Below are 11,810 nucleotides of genomic sequence, written 5' to 3' on the forward strand. Positions count from 1 at the left end.
CAATGTCCAAATCTCCACCTGGAGCATTTCTATGAAGCTTGTGACTATACAGACCCACCAGGAGTAACTGAATCAGATAAAAGATTAAGGCTTTTCAAGTATTCGTTAACTGGAAGAGCTAAAGACTGGCTGGATACAATACCACCTAACACCATCAATACTTGGCAAGAGCTAGAGATGAAGTTCATGGATAGGTACTTTCCAATTCACAAGTATCTTGAAAGAAGAGCTGACATTACAAGTTTTGAGCAAGGAGACTCCGAAACATTGTATGATGCCTGGGAAAGATTCAAACTGAGCCTGAAGAAGTGTCCTAAGCATGGGCTCGATAGTCATACTCAAATGCAGCATTTCACACAAGGATTGAGAGCTCAAACTAGAATGTTTCTAGATGCATCGGCAGGTGGATCTTTGAAAAATAAAAATCAAACTCAAGCTAGAGAGTTGGTGGAATCCATGGCTCAAAATGAGTACAGAGTTGAAAATGATCGTGGTGCAAAGAAGAAAGCAGGCATGATAGAGCTTGATACTCAAACTGCTCTTTTGGCCCAATCTACATTGATGAATTCTCAAATGGCAGCTGTGTTGAAACACCTCACTAGCACTCCTAATGCCCAAATGCCAGTTATGGCAGCTAATGAAGTGAAATGTGATTTTTGTGGACAAGGGCATGCTAATGGCCAATGTTTTCCTGAAGGGTCAGAAGAGGCAAAGTACCTAGCCAACTTCAAAAGGAACAACCCAAAGTATGATCCATATTCAAACACTTATAACCCAGGTTGGAGAGATCATCCAAACTTTGGTTGGGGAGGAAATCAAAACTCAAATCAATCTCAACAACAATCTTCTTCACAAAACTCTCAACAACGGAGACCTTCTCAATTAGAGGATACACTTACTCAATTCATAAAGGTGACTCAAGGGAACTTCGAAGCTATGAAGGTTAGCCAAGATCAAATGAAAACCAACCAAGATATTGCCAACAAGAATCATGAAGCTTCAATTAAGAACTTGGAAACTCAAGTTGGGCAATTGTCAAGGCAATTCGCGGCTACTCAAAATAATGGTTTTGAAGGTTCTACAAAGGATAATCCGAGGAATGAAAGTTGCAAGGCGATTAATTTGAGAAATAGAGTGGTTCCTTCACCTGAGATTGTAACGAAGAAAAAGAGTGAGTCTAGTGTTGAGGGAGTGAAAGAAAAAAATAATGTTGAGGGAGAAGTTGAAAATGAGAATGAGGGAGAAGTTGAGAATGAGTTGGAGAAAATGATTGAGATTGAGAAAGAGGAGTTAGTTGAAGATGAGAAAGAAAAAAAAATTGAAAAAGAGAATGATGAGAAGTTAGTTGAAAAGAGAGGCAAGGGTGTAGAGGAGAAAGAAAATTCTGTCCATGCTAAATTGCCATATCCGCGCAAGAAGAAGGCAAAGGCTAATGATCACCAACAATTCAAAAAGTTTATGAAGATGCTTCATGATCTCCAAATTAACATTCCTTTTGCTGAAGTGTTGGAACAGATGCCTGTTTATGCCAAGTTCATGAAGGAACTTATGACAAAGAAGCGGAAACCTCTTGACGATGATACAGTGGAGATGACAGAGGAATGTAGTGCCATAATCCAAAAGAAACTTCCTCAAAAGAAGAAGGATCCTGGAAGCTTTACAATACCATGTTCAATAGGTAACATCTCCGTTGGTCGAGCTCTATGTGACTTAGGAGCTAGCATCAACCTAATGCCATTGTCAATGATGAAGAAGATACCCGGAGCTGTTGCAAAGCCTACAAAGATGCAGCTCTCTTTAGCTGATCGTTCTATTGTACATCCTTACGGCGTACTTCATGATGTTTTGGTAAGAGTTGCTGAGTTTGTTTTTCCGGCTGATTTCGTCATCCTTGATATGGAAGATGATGCAGATGTAGAACCGTTATTATTGGGTAGGCCATTCTTAGCTACCGGAAGAGCATTGATTGATGTTGAGATGGGAGAACTTATGTTGAGAACACATGGGGAACAAGTCATGTTTAACGTGTTCAAAGCTATGAAACACCATGATGATGAGCCACAATGTTACAAGGTTGACGTGATTGAGGAAGTGGTAGAAGATGTCTTAGTGGAAGAAACACCATCCCTACCATTAGAAAGAGTAATTGTTAATTCCATTGATGATTTGGAAGAGGAATGGGACAAGGAGATTGAAATTTGTCTCCGTCAACTTGAAGCATGTAAAGAAGAAGAAGCACAAAATGATTTTGAAAACGTTTACGCTGTGGAAGAGAAAGTTAGTGGTAAGGAGGACTTAAAAGTTACTATTCCGGAGTTGAAAGAGCTCCCCCCTCACTTAAAATATGTTTTCTTAGGAGAAAATGCTTCACAACCGGCAATCATAAGCAGCAGGTTGAGTTCTTTGGAAGCAGAGAAGCTAACTAGAGTCTTGCGAGAAAATAAAGAAGCCATGGGTTGGAGCATCTCTGATTTGAAAGGGATTAGTCCCGGATTCTGTATGCATAAAATAAAAATGGAAGATGAATACAAACCTGTGGTGCAACCTCAAAGAAGACTAAATCCAACCATGAAAGAAGTGGTGAAGAAAGAGGTTCTTAAACTTCTAGAAGCTGGTATGATTTATCCAATCTCGGATAGTGCGTGGGTTAGTCCTGTCCATGTGGTCCCGAAAAAAGGTGGTATGACAGTTGTGAGAAATGAAAAAAATGAACTGATACCCACTCGCACCGTCACTGGGTGGCGGATGTGTATAGACTACAGGCGGTTGAACTCGGCAACAAGGAAGGACCATTTTCCTCTTCCATTCATGGACCAAATGTTGGAAAGGCTTGCAGGGCAGGCCTATTATTGCTTTTTGGATGGATATTCTGGGTACAATCAGATTGTGGTAGACCCAGAGGATCAGGAGAAAACAGCTTTTACTTGTCCTTTTGGAGTATTTGCTTACCGGAAGATGCCTTTCGGGTTGTGCAACGCACCGGCCACATTCCAGCGGTGTATGCTATCTATTTTTGCTGATATGATGGAGGACACAATCGAGGTATTTATGGATGATTTTTCTGTGTTTGGTAAATCTTTTGATAAATGTTTAGCCAATTTGAATGCCGTATTGAAGAGATGCATAAGTACCAATTTAGTTTTAAATTGGGAAAAATGTCATTTTATGGTTAAAGAAGGTATTGTGCTTGGACACAAAATCTCTTCAAAGGGCATTCAAGTTGACCAAGCAAAGATAGAGGTTATTAAGGAATTGCCTCCTCCCGTGAATGTTAAGGGAGTGAGAAGCTTCTTAGGACATGCCGGTTTCTATCGGCGTTTCATAAAAGACTTTTCCAAAATAGCTAAGCCCTTAAGTAACCTCCTCGTGAAGGAAAATGAATTCAAATTTGATGATGAATGTTTGAATGCTTTTGTTGTGATTAAAGAAAAGTTGGTCACCGCGCCCATAATCGTTGCACCTAATTGGGATCTCCCTTTTGAATTAATGTGTGATGCAAGTGATTATGCGGTTGGAGCGGTGCTTGGCCAACGACATGCGAAATTTTTCCATGCTATATACTATGCAAGCAAGGTTTTGAATGAAAACCAAATCAATTATACAACTACTGAAAAAGAGTTGCTTGCAATAGTATTTGCTTTGGAAAAATTTCGCTCTTATCTGATTGGATCGAAAGTTGTTGTTTTTTCAGATCACTCGGCACTTAAGTACCTCCTCACAAAAGGCGACTCAAAGCCTAGACTCTTGAGGTGGGTACTACTTTTGCAGGAATTTGATTTGGAGATAAAAGACAAGAAAGGTGTGGAGAATGTGGTCGCGGACCATTTGTCAAGGTTAGAAAATCCAATGGTGACCACAAAAGAGAAGTGCATTAATGAAGAGTTCCCGGATGAAAAATTGCTGATGGTTTCTAAAAGGCCTTGGTTTGCTGACATGGCTAATTTCAAAGCAGGAAATGAAATTCCGGAGGACTATTCCTATCAACAAAAGAAGAAATTCTTTAGAGATGCTAACTTCTATTTTTGGGATGATCCATACCTATTTAAGGTGGGGCAAGATGGCTTGATCCGTAGATGTGTTGATGAGGAAGAGGCACAAAGCATAATGTGGCATTGCCATAGTTCTCCATATGGTGGTCATCACAGTGGTCCACGAACAGCAGCAAAGGTGCTTCAAAATGGTTTCTTTTGGCCGACACTGTTTGCAGATTGTGTAGAGTTTGCTAGAAGATGTGATAATTGCCAGAGGACCGGCAATGTTTCAAAGCGGGATGAGATGCCTCTAAACCAAATGCTCGAAGTAGAACCTTTTGATTGTTGGGGGATTGATTTCATGGGACCTTTTCCATCTTCACGGTCTAATCTTCATATATTGGTGTGTGTAGATTATGTTACAAAATGGGTGGAAGCTATTCCTTGCCAAGCGAATGATTCTCATACCGTGGTGAAGTTCCTTAAAGAAAATATTTTTACTCGGTTTGGGGTTCCTAGAATTCTCATTAGTGATGGAGGCAAACATTTTTGTAACAAATACTTGGAGAATGTCTTGGAGAAATACAATGTCAAGCACAAGGTGGCCACTCCATACCATCCTCAGACAAGTGGACAAGTTGAAGTATCTAACCGGCAATTGAAACAAATTCTGGAGAAAACGGTTTCTACTTCAAGAAAAGACTGGTCAATGAAGCTTAATGATACACTTTGGGCTTATAGAACCGCGTTCAAGACACACTTGGGGTTCTCTCCGTACCAACTAGTTTATGGCAAAGCATGTCACCTACCGGTTGAGCTAGAACACAAGGCATATTGGGCTGTGAAATTTTTAAATTTTGATGCAGGTCTTGCGGGTGAGAAAAGATTGCTTAAGCTGAATGAACTTGAAGAATGGCGGATGCAAGCATATGAAAATGCCGTGATTTTTAAAGCAAGAACAAAGAAGTATCATGATAAAGGGCTGGTAAGAAAGGAGTTTAAGAAAGGACAGCAAGTCTTGTTATTCAATTCTCGTTTAAGGTTGTTCCCGGGTAAGCTGATGTCTCGGTGGTCTGGTCCGTTTGTCATTAAGGAAGTTTTTCCACACGGGGCTGTGGAAATTTTTACACCAGGAGAGGAGGAGAAATCTTTCAAAGTAAATGGACAAAGACTCAAGTTTTATAAGGGAGGAGATTTCAATCGCCACAAGGTGGCAGTACTTTTCGAAGACCCTTGAGGTTTCGAGACCGTCAAGCTAATGACGCTAAAAGTAGCGCTGCTTGGGAGGCAACCCAAGGTTTTATTTAACCGTAATAGTTTTTCTTTTGATTTTTTGTGTTTTGCAGGTCAAATTAAAAAAAAGAGGAGTGTGGAAAGTGTACAACCAGGAAATTACGTTTGGGGCGGAAAAAAATGGAGCCTAAGGCGTAAAAATAAGGATGAAAAGTGGGTGCTCTCTGTTTTGCCGTTTGGGGCGGAAATTTTGCCGTTTGGGGCGTAAAAAAATACTGAAGAAAGTGGCTGTCATTTATTTTTCCGTTTGGGGCGGAAGGGTTTACGCCTCAGGCGTAAAAATTCTGAATAATTTTGGGTGCTCACTGTTTTGCCGTTTCAGGCGTAAAAACTCACGTTCTAGGCGGAAAAATCACGTTTTAGGCGTAGAAACACATGAAACCCTCATTCTTTCTCTCAAACTTCATCTTCTTCAACAAACCTTATCCTTTCTCTCAAACTTCATCTCCTTCCTCACACGAATCCTCCATTAACAACCATCCAAACCTTCAAACCCAACACAATTCCTTCATTAAAACAACAACCACAACAAATTCACTCATTATCTTTCACCAATTTTTCCCTCAAATCCCAAACCCTTCTTGAACCTAAACCTTCCAAATCCTTCAAAACCCCATTAAAACAACAACCTCTCTCACACCCATAACACCAAACCCACGAAAATTTCTTCCATCCAACTCTATTCTTCAAAACCCATCATCAACAACAACCAATTCTTCAAATTTTTCCAAAACCCAAAATCAAAAACCCTTCAAAACCCTACACGAAAATTCATCCAAAACCACCATAAATCTTCATCTTTTCCATCAATCACCCATAAACCATTACCCTTCTCAATCTTTACCTTTCTCACCATGAAGAACATATTCAAAAAATCCTCAAAAGACAAGGAAGTTGAAGTTGGGTCTTCAAAATCAAGGTCAAAAGTGGTGAAGAAAAGGAGAGTAGTCCGAACTCCTACACCGTCACCTTCGCCTTCTCCTCCACCATCACCGCCTAGAGAGCAATCACCACCTCCTCCACCACCGGTTGTGACTGAAATTCCTCGGTCACGTTTTGTTCGACAAACGGCCTTCAATCGGTACCAGACTCTCAAAAGTAAGTATTTCAAACCCGAAAGGCGTCTCACGGATGAAGTGCTAGCATTTCCCTTAATTGAAGCAGAATTCCGCAACAGGCATTGGTATGAGTTTAATTTCTGTCTTCGGTCTGGAAATCGTACTTTAGCATTAGAATTTTTGAGTAATGCATGGCGAGTGAAAAATTCGTCACCACGGATTGCTAAAGTACGCGGGGTAGATGTAGACTACTCCCCGGAAACTATAAATAGGATATTTCATTTTAATGTTCCTGAATTCTGTGTTCTGAATCATCGACGTGAGAATAGGGCAACCATGGCATCAGATAAGCGTGAGGCTTTAAAATCTCAGCTGACTGCACCCGGAAGTCTGTGGGTGAGACCATCTAGACAGCTCCCACCCCAGCGGTTTAAAACCGCTCATTTGTTGGATATTCCACGGATTTGGGCTGAATTTTGGATAAATAACGTGGAGCCAAGTGGGAACAATTCTGAGATTCCTATGGATGTAGGGCTAGCCCTTCAAGCTATTTTGTTAGGTGAAGACATAGATTTGGGCACAATTCTGAGTGATGATTTGTCTGCAATTATCCAGAAAGATCCCGGGTCATATAGTTTAACACATCTCTGTTTGATCACTAAACTGTGTCTGGATCAAAATGTTGCTACTTTTGATGATGATCAAATGGAAGAGCCTAGGAAAGTCACTACGGCTTTTGTGAGAGATGTGAGAAGAAAAACCTTCGGGAAGACATTCATTCCATTTGCTGATGTGGATGATGTGATGGATTACACGGTTGAGGGAGGAGGTGAAGAAAGGGAGGAGAATGTTGAAAACATGATGCACCATGACATACCACAAGGTCCGGAAATGGAGAGTTTTCCAGCTCCACAATTTGATGTGAATGTTCTTGCTGACATGGTGTGGAAAATGGACATGAGCACCCAACAGGGCATTGATATGGCGGACCACTATGACACTTCATCCGCCTTATGGCAAGCATCCATGCGTTACCGGGAGCAAGTCCCGGCATATTTCTATCCGAGATATCCAACAATGCATGAATTTGATGAAGCTCACAATCAAAGAGTTAGGAGCATGGCGGCTACACATGAAATGAACCGTGCTACCTACATTCGCCAAAGGAGGGCAGCTGGCCTTCCAGATGAAGGAGGGTCCTCATCAATGCAATTTCCTGGAAATCTGCCTCGTTTTGATCATGATCACAACATGCCCGAGCAGGATTGAGGTTTTGTGCCATTCACCTTTACTGTCCTTCTCCTCTATAGATTCTTTTTGGCCTGTGTATTATGATTCCTTTGTTTAATTTGTTGCATGCTTGATGTTGGTCTATAATAAGTACTTGAGCTAGTCGTTTTGTTTTCTTTGAATGTTTTAGTCTTTTTGAAAACTTCACACTATTAAAATTTGTTTGGCTATCATCTTAGATTCAAAATTGTTGACCAAATGTGTGATATGAATTTGTGATGTTTTTGATTGTTTCGGATGCATCATAGTGATGATTTAGGCAAGGCTTAGGGACTCTCACAAATATTGACCATAGTTTAATTCAGCCAAAAACTGTGAGATTTTGAGCCCAAACACTGATTTCTTTTGATGATTATGAGAATTCCACACTTAGCTATGTCTCTAGAATTTGCGCATGTTCTCTTTAATTGATTTATTGTTGTGATGTACACACGAGGCAAGTTGTTTGGTACCTTGAGCCTGTTCTAGCCACCCTTATCATTGCTTATCCGTTGTTTAACCCCTTTTGAGCCTAAAGAAAAAAATGTTTTGTTTGTATCTGACCCAAGTTATCAAAATAATATAAAAAAAAAAAAATGATTTTCTTGGAGAATTAGATACCTTTAGTGGTTTTTGCACAATGCATTACACTAAGTTTGGGGTTGCTTTTGGAACTAGCAACAACTTAAGTTTGGGGTGGATGTACTATACTAGAGAACTAAAAAAAAAAAAATCATGAAAGAAAAATTCCAAATTTTGAAAGAAAAAAGTCAAAAGTTCACCAAGAAAAGAAGTATCGAAAAAAAAAAGAAGAAAAAAATAAAAAAAAAAATAATCATGGTGACCTTCTTGAAAACAAAAAGGAATTTTGTGAAAGAAAATTGTTCTCTAAGTATAAATTCTTACAAAGTAGGGTGGGGTGTTGTATCTATTCGACTCAGTGGTATCTAATTTCAAGTTTTTTTACTCACTTACCAGAAAAGCCACCATCCACCTTTTAACCAGGCCACGTTATAACCTTTAAAAGTCCTCTAATGTGTGTGCTCATGACATGGTGATTGATTTTTGAGAATGTCTGCAAATTTATAGTAGTCTAGTTATGATGTGTTGATTGAGTGATTATATTACCCTTAAACAGGAGAGTCGGTGAGGGTGTGAAGAAATTAAGTATGGTCAATCTTTGTTTGATGCTCTTTGTTTTGCCTAAATTTGAAACTGTGTGTACTTGAATCATGACGAAATTGATCATTGAAATATCATGCAAATTACGTCTAACTTGATTGGGTTTGAGTTTGTTTAGCCAGATAAATCGAGGTAGTGTTTTGTTTTCCTAGAGATTGAGATATTCCTTGAGGACAAGGAAAAGTTCAAGTTTGGGGTTGTGATGACGTTAGTCATTACATGGAAATAAAGACCATTTTCAAGTATTTTTAGAGGTTTTTGACCTAAATCATGAAGAATGAAACATTGATTTGAAGCTACATGCGAAGAAAGATAGCAAATGAAAATTGGTGGATTGTATAGTATTTTTACGCCTAAAACGGAATTATTTCCGCCTGGGGCGGAAATTTCACTGAAGAACCAAGATTGCTCACTGTTTTGCCGTTTCAGGCGGAAAAAGCTGTGCCTGAAACGTAATTCTTTACGCCTGAGGCGGAAATTCTGTGCCTCAGGCGGAAAACGTTACTTTTGATCATTTTTATAAAAAGGAAACATCAGATCTGGATCATTATCGAAGTTTTGACACTGGGAACAGCATTTGGAGCGATTTTGGAGGATCAAGAGCGACCAAGCAAGGATTCAAGTGTGGAAACACATCAAGATTCTTCTTGTAATCATGCTTTCTTTCATTTTATTTGATGTAATTTCTGAATTTGCAATGTCTAGCTAAATTCTCATGATTGGTCCTTAGGTGATTCTAATTACTTTTGATCTTGAACTATGTGATTGTCATATGATATGATTAATGAATTACGAAGTTAGTTTCTATTGATTGTTCTTTGTGCTTAATGCTTTGTATGAATTCGCGACTTATATGATGATTGCAATGATTTGTTTTACTATGACGATAGGAATAACTCATCGATCTAGGAACGATTGATCAATTAATTTTCACTTAAGAAATTTTGGATTGTTAATTGAGATTAAAAGATTAAAGGTTGTAAACCTCAATTGATCATAGATTACCTAAGACATTAGGAATCGATGATCAAGGGAGAGGATTATGTTACCAAGACATTGGGCATAATCACTTTTGATTTAATCTAATCATGAAACTAATTTGAATAATTCGTTATCATACATGGCGTTACCAAGAGAAATAGTAATTAGATGACCCAAAAAGGACCAATCGCTTTTCTTACATCAATCTAAACACCAAAGCAATTCCAAAGTTTAAAAATTTGAACTTGAAACCAAACAAGAACCCCCTTTTACAATTTATGTCAATTTACATGAGTATGTCTTCAATTTACAATTGATTTACAACAATCCCTGCGGAGAGAACGATTTTATTATACTACTTGACGGCTATTTAGTACACTTGCTAAATTTCTATCAATCAAGCATGTCCTGCTCTGATGCCATTTGTTAGATTTAAATCACTAAATTAGGATTAAATACATATACATGCTGAACATATTATGACATATACTTTAGTGCGGAAACAAAATAGTCATAGAAACATGTATAAAATTATAGGATCGACAAGATGATCTTTAGGAATATCTGGATCCATGATGAAAAGTTCTTTTGCAGTGATCCTGAAATACAAAGAGATGGTGGCTAGATTGGTTCTTCCTCAACCGGTACCCTGATGCCTTGATTCTCTTCAGATGGGGAGAAGAGAGTGTTTTCTTATGTACGGTGTATTGGGACCATAGCCTTATATAGGGTGATGGCCCATTAGGGTTTCCATTATCCCGAAATGGGCCATCCTGACATCCACCCATTTGAGCCCATATCTAACTAATTAAATAATTAATTAATTCTAAATAGAAATCTAATAGCCTTTTAACTTTATTTGACCACTTAATCAATTTAGGCTCTTAATTGATAAATAGCTAATATAATTAATATAAATATATATGCCCACATAATAATTATTGGAATATAATAATTGAATAATATAAAATATTCCAACACTTTATTCTTAGTGTCTTTTCTTATAAGTATAACTAGTATTTTTTTCTTATAAGTATTATTAGAATGTATTAGGTTTAAGTGATGATTAGGGAATTGTCTTATGACTCTTAAATTCGATAAATAAGTTTTTTAAAGAACAAATTATCTCTTTAATTTATCACTCTCATTAAGGGTAGATCCAAACATATTATTCTAATCCTTTTTATACTATGTCGGATTCATTATTACAAAATCAATTTGTAAGATGAATGTCAGTTTTTATAAATTAAAATCGATTATTTCAAACTTTTTTTTTCCCAGTAATTTAATGGCTAGCTAGACTTGCATGCTATAAGTGTGGAGAAGTGAGATTTCTAGGATCCAAACTTCAACTCTCTAATAATATATTTTTTTGTTTTGTTTTGTTTTTTTTTTTATTATTAACCCTCTGGTTTATAAGGAAGGGCATAGTAATCCAGAGTTTGGCCGTGAGGTAAATAAAATCTAACCAAAAATTGTTTACACCAGGAATCAAACTCGAATTCTCCCGTACGTACGTTCTTTTTAGTGTGAGCCATTTTTTAAATGGCAAATATATTACTACCTCTGTTTTCTTAAAAGTGTCCGGTTAAAATGATAACACAAAATTAAGAAAGTTGATTTTTGCACCCTATCGTCCTATTATACCCTCATTTTAATTCACTAATAAATTCCTTTTTTTTTTGCACCTAGTACTCATCTTATTTAAATCTTCAATGAACCATTATTAGGTAACAAATTTTGTTTAAATCTGAATATAACAAGGAAGCAACAAACTTTCCTATTGTAAAAAAAAAAGAACAAACTTTGTTTTTTTTTTAAAAAAAAAAGCTTTAGTTTTTCAAATATATATAAAAAAAATATATTGAAAAAGATAACAATAATTGATAAAGAGTATAATTGACAAATCGTATCCTTAAAACACAAACTGGACAGTTCATTAGAAACGCTAAATATGATAGAACTGGAAACTTTTAAGAAAACGGAGGGAGTATTAATCAGGTAGCTGCAAAAGACAAACAAAGACAAGTAAAAAAGAACTACATAAGTTCATAAC

Source organism: Trifolium pratense, linkage group LG1, assembly GCF_020283565.1.
Source record: "Trifolium pratense cultivar HEN17-A07 linkage group LG1, ARS_RC_1.1, whole genome shotgun sequence".
Lineage (NCBI taxonomy): Eukaryota > Viridiplantae > Streptophyta > Magnoliopsida > Fabales > Fabaceae > Trifolium > Trifolium pratense.